Source organism: Ischnura elegans, chromosome 2 (genome assembly GCF_921293095.1).
Source record: "Ischnura elegans chromosome 2, ioIscEleg1.1, whole genome shotgun sequence".
In the NCBI taxonomy this organism is placed as follows: Eukaryota; Metazoa; Arthropoda; class Insecta; order Odonata; family Coenagrionidae; genus Ischnura; species Ischnura elegans.
The window spans coordinates 120,332,643-120,347,485 of record NC_060247.1 but is presented as its reverse complement, the minus strand read 5'-3'; positions in this window follow the sequence as shown (position 1 = coordinate 120,347,485).

Here is a 14,843-nt window from a genome sequence, read left to right as displayed (position 1 = left end):
TCCTACTTCTCTTATTTCCATAAATATGTCGTCGAATGCGAAGACATTTTCATAAAAATACAATTTTACAGTTTAGCAATATTTTGTAAACTATTTAATGTATTACAACAATACTTATGGGTATCCTTTTGTAATCAAATGAAGACGATTTGTCAGAATTTGGTCGGAGACGGTTGCCTCAAAAGTCCATCTTGCCAATTTGCTGATCGAATTTTCGCGGAACGACCCAGTGGTAACTTGATCATAATCCATACATTAATACATATTTAATGAAAACCTGTTACTCTTTCATTTTTGAGTAATTATTTTGAATAGCTCTGTACATGATTCTAAAATATTCAGAGAAAGTAAACTTATATCTCCGCGGTTAAACTATTTGTCACTACCAACCACAGTCGATTGTTAAGAATTACTTTTGTTCATTATCGATTATCGTTGAATTCATAATATGAAAGGGATTGTTAATTCACCAACTATTTCTTTCCCCAACTGTAACATAGTGGTCAATCTCGTTGGATCATTAGCAATATTTATCATTTGATTTAAATAAAATAATGTCATCGATCGTACTCACACAGATATACCATCATGTTTATCATTTGATCTTCACTATTTCCTATTAAAACTAATTAATTATTTCTACGGACTAATCTTGATTTATGTAAATATGTTGTGATGAGAGTAACCAAAGCATTCCATTTCCTTCTTTTACTCACTAGATAGTGAAATAATATTTTTACGAGCTGTTGCTGGTCGAAATTGCCACCGGCTTTGTCAAGTATTCTACAATTTCGGTTGAAAATACTGCTGAAAAGGAATTCCTGTCATAAGCTAGAGATTTTAAGCGATAACTTTCATTTATTTAATGATAACCTGTTTAAATAATCTCATAAAAAGTACGAATTAAATGTGATTTGTATCTTAAGATTACAGCTGCATTACCCAAATTATTCGTAAAATAACAAGAATAATGAGGTGGTTCTTACAACTCCAGTCTTTTCGTGTTTAGTGGTTTAGCGCCTGAGCAAGTTATGAAAATATAAGATCCGTTCATTCACTCATCATCATCATCATCATCATTAGTCAACAATCCTAAGATTGGTTTGACGCAGCTCTCCATTTCTCTCTCCTATCCGCTAATCTTTTCATAGCTACATATTTCTTCTCTTTTACATCCTTTATAACCTGTCCTATATAACTCATTCGGGGCCGTCACTTGCCCTTTTTCCCTTCCACTAGTCCTTCAACGATTGTCTTCATCAGACCATCGTGCCTCAAAATGTGGCCAACTAAGTTGTCCCTTCTTCTGCATAAGGTTTTTAGGTTGTTTCTCTTTTCTCCCACTCTTCTTAGCACTTCCTCGTTACTCACACGGTCAATCCATTTTATCTTCATCATTCTTCGGTAGCACCACATTTCGAATGCTTCCACTCTTGACTTCTCTGCTGCTGTCAACGTCCAAGCCTCGCTTCCATAGAGAAACACTCCATATGTAGCATCTGATGAATTGTTTCCTTACTTCTATGCTGGTATTTTCAGCTGTAAGAAGATTCTTCTTATTGTAGAAAGCCCTCTTCGCCTGCGCTATTCTACTGTGTATTTCTTTCTTGTTCCGTCCATCGCTGGTAATTCGGCTTCCCAGGTAAGAAAACTCGTTCACCTCTTCAAGTTTATGCTTTCCTAGGTTGATGTTTGTTTTAGCCTCCTCTCTTTTGCTGCAAACTAATATCTTAGTCTTCTTTTTGTGATTTTCAGCTGATATCTGGCCATTGTCCTTTCCATCTTTGTCAACGTCTTCTTTAGATCCTTCTCTGTCTCGGCTATGACTGCTATGTGTTCATTCACTGTGGAATTAAATTTTAAAAAAGGAGAAATGACACTAGGATTATCTCTTGTTCTCCAATATGGCTGTAAGTGGAGAAACTTAATTTAGGACAGTCGGATACGAGGCTGTCATTATATCTTTTTATTTTTTTTAATACATCAGCCTCATCGTTAGATCACGAAATGCACGATGATAAGATTTTTATCTTCAGTGCACTTGGGGAAATGAAAAAAGCTAATCTATCATTTACTCAGCTGTTCTAAACAAAATAGCAAAATAGATATTTTAAAAATTCTTGAAAGAAATTTTTGATGAAAAAGTAATCATAATGGAGGATATGTAACACATTCAACAAGTAAAGAGTTCCATGAAAAAATGTTAAAACATTCGACTGCTAGTAACTTATTAAAAGTTTTTCCGGTGACTTATCATATTTCGTAGCAACAAGATTTCATTCTTTTGGTAGTAAAGTAAAAGACGCTATTAATTGGTATAATACGTACAATTCAGCACCATTCGATGGTCCGATTCAGCACACATTTATATAGAATAGCGCTACTCAATAAGTATAGAGAGTTGAAAAACGTGCTATTTTTGTATAAGGTTGGAAATACATAACATGTATTGTATACATTATTCCTAACACTTGCGGGAATATAAATAAATTGTTAAAAAATAATTTAATTTATATCGGTGAATTCGATGAATTGAAATGGTTGAAGAAACAAACTTGCTGAAGCAGGTCGGAAAAAATGCCTCAAGGTTATTTTTGCAGTCGTACGGAAAGTAATCACTGCTACATTTTTGAATGACGAATGCACAGAGTTGGAAGTATATAACGTGTATTATGCAAATTATACCACTTGCAGGAATGTAAATAGTTAAAAAGTATTTTTTAATTTTTATCGGCGAATTTGATTAACTGAAATAGTGGAAGAAATATACCTGCTAAAGCAAGTACGGATAAAAATTACTGAAGGTTATTTTTGCAGTCGTATGGAAAGTAATCACTGCTATAGTTGTAAGAGACGTATGGCGTATAAAGAAAGATATTTCTGTGGTCGGCGGAATGAATTAAGACACAAAAAATAATCTTCGGGGCATAAACAAGGCCGCCCAAATTTTTCGCCAAACAGAGCGTTAAGGGAGGCGGGGGTGGGGTGGGGTGGGGGGCAGCCGAAATCTTCCCCTCCCCCTCCTTACACCCCCATTTCCTGTGCTCTCAATTAGGCGATGAGTTGCTCGCCTCCTTCGACGGAGGAGAAAGATCAGGGCGGCCGGCTGAACCGTCGTCATGACTGCGCGTGCACTCCTCTCTGCCCGTCGGTCGATGCTCTTTCCAGCTCACGAGCAGACCTTGACGGGTTGTCCTGCTTTTCCCCAAACGAAAATAAAAACACGTTCGAAGACCTGCTGGATCGATTCGGAAGAGTCGTTCAAATAAGTCATTCATTCTCTATGAAATTACGACGTAACCAAGGGGACATCCTGGATTATTAAGGCCCGATTCCATCGCATGGAAGCTTGATTTCTGTTGCCGCTTTGATCGCATTTTAATCAAAATAAATTTTAAAAATGTCCGCGGCGCGGTGATGAGTGTTGAGTAGGTTATGCAAGTATTTATTTCAATAGTATTCTGGAAAATCGTGATGATCCACTTTCTTCCGATATCATACCTTAAAATGTTTGTAATTGTGAGAAATGGCATTGAGAAGTTATGAATTTCATAGATTACATAATCGTGTATATGAAATGCTGTTAGCACGCCTAATTATTTCTTATTTCCCGTTGAAACTCGGATATTTTTTGTCCGTCAGCGACGTGAGTGGCGACTTTTGTAAACCAGTTAAATGCTCGGTGGGTGATAACCAGAGCTGCCGACTTATAATAAATATTGGGGGGTCCCATACTAGGATCTTGCCCCCGGAAACTTTATAAATAGTGAGTTTTAAAGTTTTTTAAGCATTATAGAAGAGTCATATTATCAATATTAGAACCATGAAAACTCGGCTCTCGATTCCTCGACACTCCGGGGAAAATTGACACGCCTGACACATCTTTTCCTCCCCCCATAACGAATTTTGGGGGGGAGGGGGGGTTCGGACCCCCTCATCGGCGCCAATGGTGACAACATATTTCGAGGCCGACTTGAGGATCCTCTTTTGTAATATTCGTGGACGTAACGATGAAAATGAGCCGTTCTCGTGGATGATAACTATTCCAGGTGACCGGTTCCTCATTTAAATTCTGTGCAATGAGTAAAAATCCGAAGATCCAATCGTGATGCAGTGGACTTTTTCCATATTGAAATAAGTACTTGCAATTATCCACAATGTTCAAATTCATCACGACCTAGGTTACCGTGTTACCGCGTCATCTTCAAGGTTACCATATCATCGTCACCAGATCATGATGCAGTACAGTTGAGACCATGGTTGTAATACATTTTATAATCGTAGAAAATTGCAAGTATTTATTTCAATAATATTCTGGACAATTCTCGATTTGGGATTAATCTGACTTCATCCGAATTTGAATCCAAATTCGGAAATGTAGAATAAAATGGAAGAACATCTAAGAGCGACCAAAAAGAAGAATTTTCTCCTTGAGACATTTTCAGCACCTGGTCGTTTAACTTATATTGTTCGGGGAAAAAGAAATTCTCATATCTATCCGTTTGGTAAAATTCTCTCTGTCATTTATTCATCTGTCTGTTCATCCCCGTCTCGCGACTGGATCATCGCCGGGGTTCCAAACCAGGAAATATAATTGCCTCCCTATCGAGCCGGCATGAAATACGAGACGCAGCCACATCCGGGAGTCAAGGAAGTGCCGGATTGGTTGTAATTCCCAGACTGGGTCACTTCGAATCCGTCACATTCAAAAAACTTCTGTTGAACAGGCGGGCAAATAATTATTAAACGTGAATATTACTCATGTGCTATATATTTATAAAAACATTACATTTAATAACATTTTGAGCCGATCAAAACATGTTTTATCCAGAATTAATCGAATTAACTGAAAAAATATTGTACGATTAGATATACTTTATGACATATGTAATGACGGTTCAATAGTAATCGAAAAATGTAAGTTATATTTTTTTTTCCAATCATATTGGATTTTGACATTTTGGTTTCACGTAACAGAGCTAATAAATTTTTTTACAATTTTCCCACAGCCAGAGTTATCTGGAGTATAACCGTGGAATCATGTAAAAGTCGTTAGTGACAAAAATATTAGAAAAATCAGAGATAAGGCTAAAGAGGTGAGGATGTCGTAAGGATGAAATTATTTGATTTGATCTCATTTAAAACGTTTTATCATACTCGCTTTCTTCATTTTTTTGTGTTTGTCGTTCCGGGAAAAATCTTGCGACTCATACGTCGACCACTTCCTGATTATTTAGAGCGCTGAATTTTTCAGGATAGCTCAGAACTGAATGACAAGGCAATGTTCTTACAATTTTTACCATGATCGGAGCAGTGTATCAAGTAATGTTCAGACAAAAAATTACATTCAAAATGTCCACAATTATCCAATGGAGTAACTGCAATCATTACAGGTGTGATGAAGTCTCTTCAGAACACTGATATATTTAAGTCCGCCGCTGTCCCGTTGTACTAATGGGTGACTTCTGAGCGTGGGATCCCAGGGTCGAGGTCCAGGGTCTCGGAGAGCCGCTTTTCTCGGGTAGCCGTTTTTCCACCATCACAAAATTAAAAAGACCATAATACTGGTGCAATATAAAAATATCATTTTTATCAAATAACTACGTTTTATTAAAAAGAAAATAACCACCCGCGACCCCTTAAATTGTTGCAAATTTTAAACAAATTTGATGAGAAGGCTTGCATTATTGATTGGATTGATTTTTCACTTTAAATTATACAAATAATGCGTAGTTTTCCGCGGCGTTGTCTAGATGATGTCTCCATGCTTCTGGGTTTCACCGCGTGGATTTTCTTTGCGACGGCAGTTTCTCCGGTATTGCAACCGGCGTCTTCAGGTCGATGTCGGGATTCAATTTTTGGTGACTTATATAGAGAATTCTTGGCGCCAATTTGTCATGCATCAGCATGCAGCATGAAAAATTGGCGCCAAGAATTCTCTATATAAGTCACCAAAAATTGAATCCCGACATCGACCTGAAGACGCCGGTTGGAATACCGGAGAAACTGTCGTCACAAAGAAAATCCACGCGGTGAAATCCAGTAGCATGGAGATATCATCTAGACAACGGTGAAACCCATGGAGACATCAAATTATACAAATGTTTACAATGCCTCAGGTATTAAAGAGACCCACAATAATGAAGTGAATTGCATTTCTTTCAACTGTCCGGAAGTCGGGACCATCGTTGGCAAGAATCGCATGCGTGCCGGACCTCTCGACCTTGGGGTCGACCCCGCCTTATTCCCCCCTCCCCGCACATACAGGCCAACAGCTGTCGCGCCATCTCTAACTGGCTGGACCAAAAGAATTCTTCCAAGAAGGCTCCACTTAGAAACGAAGTTTATCTCATTATAGTCGTGAGTTTCAATGGCAGGCAACATTTTCCTGAGCACCGTCATCTCGACAGTCGATTTTAAAAAATCGGATTCCCAATAGGGTGGTTTACTATTATTTTTTTATTGCCTAAATCGAAATATTATTACTCCTAGAGTACGTATTTCACGCTTTTAGATTTTTTAATGACGATATCTATTTTTCGCGATTAAATGAAAAGGGAAAAATTTCAAGCGCGCGAAAACGCGACGGCTTAGTATGAATTCTGGGAAAAGTCCATGTGACGTAGTTCTGGTTACCGCTGCCGCAAAGTGAGGTGACCTTGGGGCGAGGCTTTTAGCGCTGATACAACGCAGGATGTTAGCAGGTAACAGAGTACCCTGCTATTTCAGAATGTATTTCTTAGCGAATTTCATCCTTGGTGAATAAAAATATCCACCCGTGAGCGTGACAACGTAAAAAACTACTCGTTTCATGCAGATCTGCATGAAACGAGTAGCTTTTTTCAAACAAAAATCATTTTAAGGTGTAATATTTCAGTTTAATATATATAATGACGCTAACTTTCCCTAATAATTAGGGTGTGAGTCAAGTTAAATGACTAAATTAATAATAAGGATTACGGCCGATTAAGGCAGAATAAACCCTGGACACCGCTGTTACTCTGAAAAGAACATATCTTTTCCTGATTCAGTGGGTCACGTAACCAGAACTGCATGCGTATTGTGAACTGACGAAGACCTACGTACATAATAACATTTAAAAATAATTACTACACATTATTAAATCTTTTAATTATATTAGCCAAAGGGAAGTCACCAACCGGGCAGGTCGGTTTACTGGATGTGTCGGATCACTGGAAGGCCGGATCGCAGAGATAAGACTGTGAGAGGTCTGTACTTTAATGATAGTGTTGGATGGACATTAAATTATGGATGTTTAAAAATGCACATGAATATCTCAAAGCCGTAAATGAGAAGAAAATCGTGGTTCAAAATCTGCTCCAGTCTCTCGGCCAACTATGGCTCATTCACATTACGATTGTTCCAGCGATCGTTGGAACTACCGTGCATACACACGACGATGGTTAAAACCTGTGCTGCCTTCTAGTGCTGACATCTAAAGTGAACGGGAAATTGACGGTTAGCGAAGCTGTTGAGGTATGCAGGGTCAAGATAGTACTTGTTCAACGTGTATTCAACGAATAATTTTTCTTCCGCCCATATTCTTCCTTCCTAGGACAAATCCTTGGAAAAAATAGAGCTTCACGAACTTTTCGTCTTTCTCTTGTCGCTTCCTTTTCCGGTCTCCCAGCCCCTAACCATCGCAAAGTGGCAACGTTCGGAACTACATCAACTATTGTCAGGACATGCATTTAGTTCGGCCAACTATCGTTAGGACGATCGCCCGGACAATCGTAGTGTGAACGAGGCATTACGGCTCGCTTCCATTGAAGAGCGGGCCCAAATAGTTGTGTTGCGTTGGGCGCAGAGGCCCGAAATTTCCCCAGACCTAGCTTGTCTCTCGCCTCGCTTCAACAATGGGAGGCGCCAACAGGTGGACTCCACGGATATTCCCTCTCCCTCTCTCCCTTTCTCTCTGTGTATTTCTCTCTTCGGGAGATAGAAATACAGAGAGGAGGAGGGGGGTGTAGAATCGATTCTCGGGGTTCCACTCGGGAGGGGTTTAGTCTTCAACTTCCGCTCTCTTCCACCTGGAAGCGGCACCCCTCCCCTCCATTTGACCCCCTCTAAAATACCCTTTCCTTTAATTCCTATCCCTTACCCCCACCCCCACCCACCCACCCCTTCCTGGTTTACGCAAGGGATACATGGCAATCCGGAGGAATTTCGTGCGGATTCCTATACCCCTTGGACGGCCGCTAAATATAACGCGCCTCAGCATTACGTAAGGAGAGCTGAGGCGCTGTGGACTTGGGAAGGTTATCGGGATTCTAGCTGCGGAGGCGAGGAGAGAATTGAGGGAATTGGAAACGGCGCTCTTTAACATTTTGAGTGCCAGCCCCTAACTTTAAAGCCCTACTGAAAAATCCAGCAATTTTTGCTAAATTCGCCAACTTTTTTTTTAAACATTAGCATGAAAAAGATATTTATATCGATGTGTATTTCAATAAAAATGGCCTTTGCTCTTCTTCGTGAATGAGATGAATAACATTTATTGCTAACTTTTAAATATTTATTTTAATAATGAAAATCCTACTGTTTTTTTTAAATAAAAAAGTTGCAACAAATGACGTACCGCCATAAAATGCATAATATTTTTTATTACGCTCAATTTGAACTATTTAAACCAGGGAAATCATAAAAAAAGCATTGTTCTAAGTGAATAATTCTAAATCTTGGATGACAAAAATGGTCACTGCACCATCAACGAACGGTTATTTCTTCCAAAGAATTTCACACAAAGTAGGTTGAGATGAGAGTGCCGGTAGCTACAGAGGACTTTTCGTCCTCAAGACATAAATTAACTTTTTTCCATAGAGCAGTTGATTTTTGAAATATCAGAACCACAAAGCAGTAAACTGGAAAAGTACCATGGGCGAAATATTACAGCTTCACGCAAACAAAGTCAATAAAATAGATGGACGTAGTATTACGTCCATGGCAATCCTCAGAATTCCATGGCACGCAAAGTGTTAAGCCGAATATAATAATTACCCTTCACGAGATAACACATCCCTCATTAGATGGTGTAGATTTTAACCAGGAATTCCCAATGGATTTTAATTAGCACTATATAGGAGAACGGGCGATGAGTGAGCTTGACGCGTATGCCATAGTCAAAATCAAATTTAATGACTCATTTTCTATCCTAGTCTTCTAAAGCCCTGTGGCATTCCATGTACTAACCCATATTACGCTTTTTTAGAAAGAAAATTTCGAAATTCGTTGAGACATTTTTCAAATGTATGCTATGCTCAAAAGGACGGCTGAGTCATTTTCTCCCCTGGCTGGTCTTCAACTGTAACCTCTCATTGAGGTCAGTTTTTCCCTTTATTTTCTTCTCCTGCACACCCAGGATATTTATTTATGAATCAAATAATTTAGAAAACGGGAATCAGTATTCGAAACCTCCATTCCAATGTTCCATTTCAATGTTATTCTTTTATGTAAGGGCTTAGACTCTTTTTCGTGTTGCCTAAATGAAATTTAATATTTATTACATTTCTTGGATTCCACTGAAAATTGCATTTGTTTCAGAAATACATAATTGATATCAAGTTATTTTCCTTCTACCATGGACTCAAAAACATTGCATCGCCGAATTATACCAAAACTTAATGACGGATATGTGCATGAAGCTAAAAAACATTTTGGTCGTCCTTCTAGGTAGGGGCTTAATACCGTTCTTCTTGTGGAAATAAGATTTTAGTTTGTCCTAGCGAATAATATTAAGAGCATTCTTATTGGGCTCTAAGCCAGGTTTTGGCCTTCATAAATTAGATGTACGAGTCGTCCATTTAAACGTTAGTGATACACAACGAAAAAAACCGGAAGAATTGCCGAGAAAACTTGAGGGAAAAATAGAATACATTATCGAAGAATTGAGCACAAAAGAACATGAGGAATCTGAAAGCATTATTGGTTCCAAAAACAATAGCTAACTTCACCTTGGCCGGCGTCAAACTTATCCGAATTCAAATTTATTCCAAAATACATTGATCGAATCAAAAAGATATACACCCTCAGGAACGCGTCCTCGTGGAGATTGTAACGATTTTTTTTTAATGCATCAAGTCGTCTGATTGCGATTAATAAAAAAAGCAGAGCGATTTGCGCTGTAGCTTGTGCGCTATGCATCCGGGGTTCTGGTCAAAGACCTTCGCGACCGACGATCAATAAATAACAAGGGCAGGATCAGCGATGCTGACGGCGGCGTCGATTCCGCGAATTCAAGATCACGCACATGTTTCGCATTAATAAGAGAACGTCCACATTTTTAATGTCCCTGTCTTTCTGAAACAGAGTTTAGCAAAGATATTACTGCTACTGATCTCTGTAGACTTGTTTTTGGTGTATAAATCCATTTGCTAGTAATGGAGAATCTCTTTCGCTCACATTTTAATTTAGCGTACATAAAAGGAATGTCACTGTATCAAGGCCTGTTTAGATGATACATTGACACGTACGAGTCTAATATTAGTTCCTTGCGTTTTTTCTCAGGAATTTTTCATAAGTTACTACTTATTTACCACTGGAGTCTCGCGCCACCGTCGGTAAATCACACTATGCTACCTAACCAAATATTCCGTATAGTTACTCAGACCAGAAGTGAAAATATGGGGGGATAGATCCCTCCCAAAACCTAAGAGAAAAAAATTAAAATTAGAGTGCAGAGCAAATTTTATAGTATACTAATTTTTCCCTGTTGTGATGATTTCCCGCGGAATTACGAGAGAAACCCAAATTTAAAGTGTCAAAATTATGTAAAATGTATATCAAAGCATTGTTATTTTTCAAATATTTTCCGGACCACCCGTTCCTGGGGGAGGGGGGAGGAGTCGCCTCCTAGGCCCCCCGATATTCACCCAAACCATCTTCCTAGTTACGTCACTTACTCAGACATTTTACACATGTACTAAGTATGATTGTATGAATGATTTTGGTGGACCGGACCTGAACATGTACGAGTGCATGAACCAAATTAGAACAGGTTCTATTTTCTGAGCAGGCATTCGCACCAGTTGGGTGGTTACACGGTGCATTTTGGCGTTCATTCTCGCGTTCATGCATACAGACATTAACTCGTAATTGTTAATGCATCGTGCAACAAGGCTCTGAGTTTAAATTTTTAACGAAGGTAGCTGATTTGATGGTGCACCATCTCATTGTCACCCTATGATAGCATGCAATACTTGGTTGACTGAGCGCAAATTTCTGTCCCTTCCTCAAAATGAAGTGCCAATTATCATTACCTCATATTTGCTTTAAAAAAATTACAAGACGCAAAATATGAAAACCCTATCACCAGCAGTCAAAAATCCGAAGACTGATTGAGGCAGCTCTTCCCTCAAATCCATTTTGATTAATAGTTTGTCACAAACTAAATCCTTGATTTATATCCTACATCAACTACTCCTTGTTTATTATCAGAGGCATTTTTTTGTGGTCTTCTCATTCACCTGTCATTCAACGATAGTTTACAAATACCATCTCATGTCTCATAATTTGGCCAATTAAGTTGCCCCGTCTTCTTCCACGAATAAAAAACTATATACAGTGCGATGTCGACAATGGGACACAAATCAAGTAGTGGCATACCCGGATTACTGGACGCGTACAGTAAACAATCACAATACAATAAAAGCTTTTTAGGGTATAATATTGTGATTAAAGTCATATAGTGACCCCGACTCTCCCTACTGCTTAGGATGTGAGTCAAAGTAGATTAGCAAATTAATAGTGACGATTATGGTTGATTAAGGCAGAATAAACCATGGACACCGCTGTGACTCCGCAAGGAACATTTATTTTCGCGATTCAGTGGGTCACGTTGCCAAAACTTCATGCAAATTATGAACTGACGAAGATCTACGTGCATAATATCAATTAAAAATAATTACCACATATTATTAAATCTTTTTTTAATACTTACTGCGCATTTAAAAAAAACTGAAAGTGCATTAGCCGAAGGGAGGTCGCCAGCCCTGCTCGTCGGGTTACCGCAAGGCCGGATCGCCGAGATTGTACTGAGCGTTCATTTATCGATATTTACTTTTGAATTGTGTACGAGGGAAATTCTATTTATTCTTGATGTGTTTTCAGCAGTTATCTTAAATGCTTTCCCTCGGTGCAACCCAGATGGGACAACATAGGGCAGCCTTGTGGAGCGGCGGAAATGCTGGGAATCCGTTGCGGTCGTCGGCATTTCCGCTGTTTTTCTCCGTAGCGCCTCAGCATGTACAAGACAAATGAAAAATAAAGTGCAGTAGGGGTTACATTGACAAGAAAGCTTCTCCTTCAGCCCATTTTCCGCCCATAAAACTTTCTGCTTGCGATTTTGAAGGTATTTAAACTCGAATGGTCATCTCAAGTGATCTTGCTTAATATTTTGGTGAACTATTTCCTTAAACAGACCCAATGATCATACGGCCATAATGAGGGGCAACAGGATGATACTCGTTCGTGATTCATTTTCTATTATTGAACTAGATAAAAAGGATAATATCTTCAAAGCAAGCTTGATTTTGGATGAAGGAATGTTTAACACTGTGCGTGTTATTGATGTAATATTACCCCACGTGAAATCCTTCGATTTTTTCTGCTGGCATAATATTACGCCGTCCGTTTTTTGTTTGCCATATTTGAACAAAGTCGTGCTAACCTCTAAGTAAACAAATAAAAAAACAAAAGCAAAATTCATTCCTTAAAATGATACCAAACACCTATTTCTCTTATCATGGGTTGGTTGTTTCAATATAATACAAAAGTGGTGGAATTGGTCAGAGCTGGGATGTAGGTCTTAGGTCATCACGGTCGTAAGTTTTAAAATCATATTTTCGATGCCATTGCTTCTATCTTATTGCCAGACAATATGCGTCTATATTAAAATTCTGTTTAGCATAATTCATTTACGACTATTGGGCCTTTTTTTACCGGCTTCAGAATTAAACTAATATATGCATTATGTGAACACAACCTCCAGCAACATAAATGTGACAATATGACAACAAAAAAGTGTGCAGTTTATCGAGTGCACATATTATGGTTCCAATGTATTAAAATCTCTACTTCGCGTAACTTAATATGGCTTTTGTGTCGTTACTTCCATCGCCTTCTCCCCCAGGGTTTCACGCGTTCAGTGATTTCACCCAAAGCTTGGTGTGATTATGTTAGGGTAGTGCTCGCCCCATATCAACCTATACGCGTGTGAAACTCATGGGTTCAGGGTTGGAAGGAGGTGAGTTCCTTTTCCTGGGTAACCTCGTGCTTCAAGTTTTTTTTTTTTATTGGAGATCAAACGGCCCATTTGCGAAAAAATAACAATTTTAACGCAGCTATGGCGTAACCATGGCGACTTTCGTATTAACAAAATAGCGAGGAAATTGACGAAAAATAATAGGAAAATCAGAGTGGAGTTTCGTCGATTTTGAATTGACTGGAAAATGGGCTCGTTCACCAGTTTTTATTATTGTTAATTGCGATCGTGTACGAAAAATGAAGAGACCCATATTTTTACGTTTTTTTAAGGCCTTATCGCTTACTTATTGTGTGTGCTATTCGCGACGAAATATCGACGGACTTACCCCTTTCGCTGATGACGTCACTGACTCTTGCCGAGCGGCTCACCGCTACTCCTCGACCTCACGCGGCTCGCTGTCAATAACACTTTGATGAGCGACTCCTGCCGTCAAATATTGGGTCTCCCTCTGAACGACTCAATGAACCATGACTTTAATGACGTCACAAATTATGAAAAGTGGGCGGCAGCTTATGCATATTTTATCGTATTTAAAAGTAATTATTTAAAAGGAATTATTTTTTTGTCGAAAATATTGTATTGTTTTTTTTTCATACATATATAAAGTCTTGAGGAAAGCGCACTACGCGATAGTATAAGTATATTACGGACAAAATAAACACTGATAAAAATATAGAAACAAGTAGGGAAAAAAATATATATATTTATTTATTTATTTATTTACTTTTTTCTTTTATTTGTCTATCTCAATGTGAAATGTAGAAAGCTGTACTTATATTTTCTCATGGGCCCCAGTGCCTACGAAAATAAACGATATTGTTATTATTATTAATGAGGGAATGGCTGAATGAGGAAGACTTTTTTTTCGCTTTAACTTACATTTTCCCATCCATCTACCGAATAGGGTAGCTTCCTTCATCAAAGAAAACGAAATGCATTGATTGCGATTCGTTACCCACCATTAGTGTATTCATAATATACAAATAATTTGGCTTTAGAAATCCCAGTTTAAACGAATGGCAATTGTCAATTTTAACCTCATTTGAAAAAGGCCAGATTTGCGCCCATGCGATTCCACTCCCAGCAGGGGTTTTCCAAGCATTCCTAATTAGCTGTCGCGTTTTCGCGCGCTTGAAATTTTTCACTTTTCATTTATTCGCAAAGAATAGATATCGTCATTTAAAAATCTAAATGCGTGAAATACGTACTCCAGGAGTAATAATCTTTCGATTTAGGCAATAAAAAATAATAGGAAACCACCCTATTATCTCATTGAATTGCGATTACGGGATTTACGACCCCATTTGCGTGTAACTTTTGAAATAAAGAATTGCGCAATGAAAAATAACAAGGATAAAATATGGAATGGGGACACGAGAAAAGACACCGAGGCAACTAAGAAACCACTCAACTCAATTTCAAGCATCCAGCATTTTCGTAGGTAACTGTCGACTTTTTTTTAATCTATATCATTTTTATCTCTAAATGTATCTCTATAGTATTTTATCTCTAATTTATTATTTTTTTAAATCGGTGCATTATGAGGATCAAATGGATCGACGTT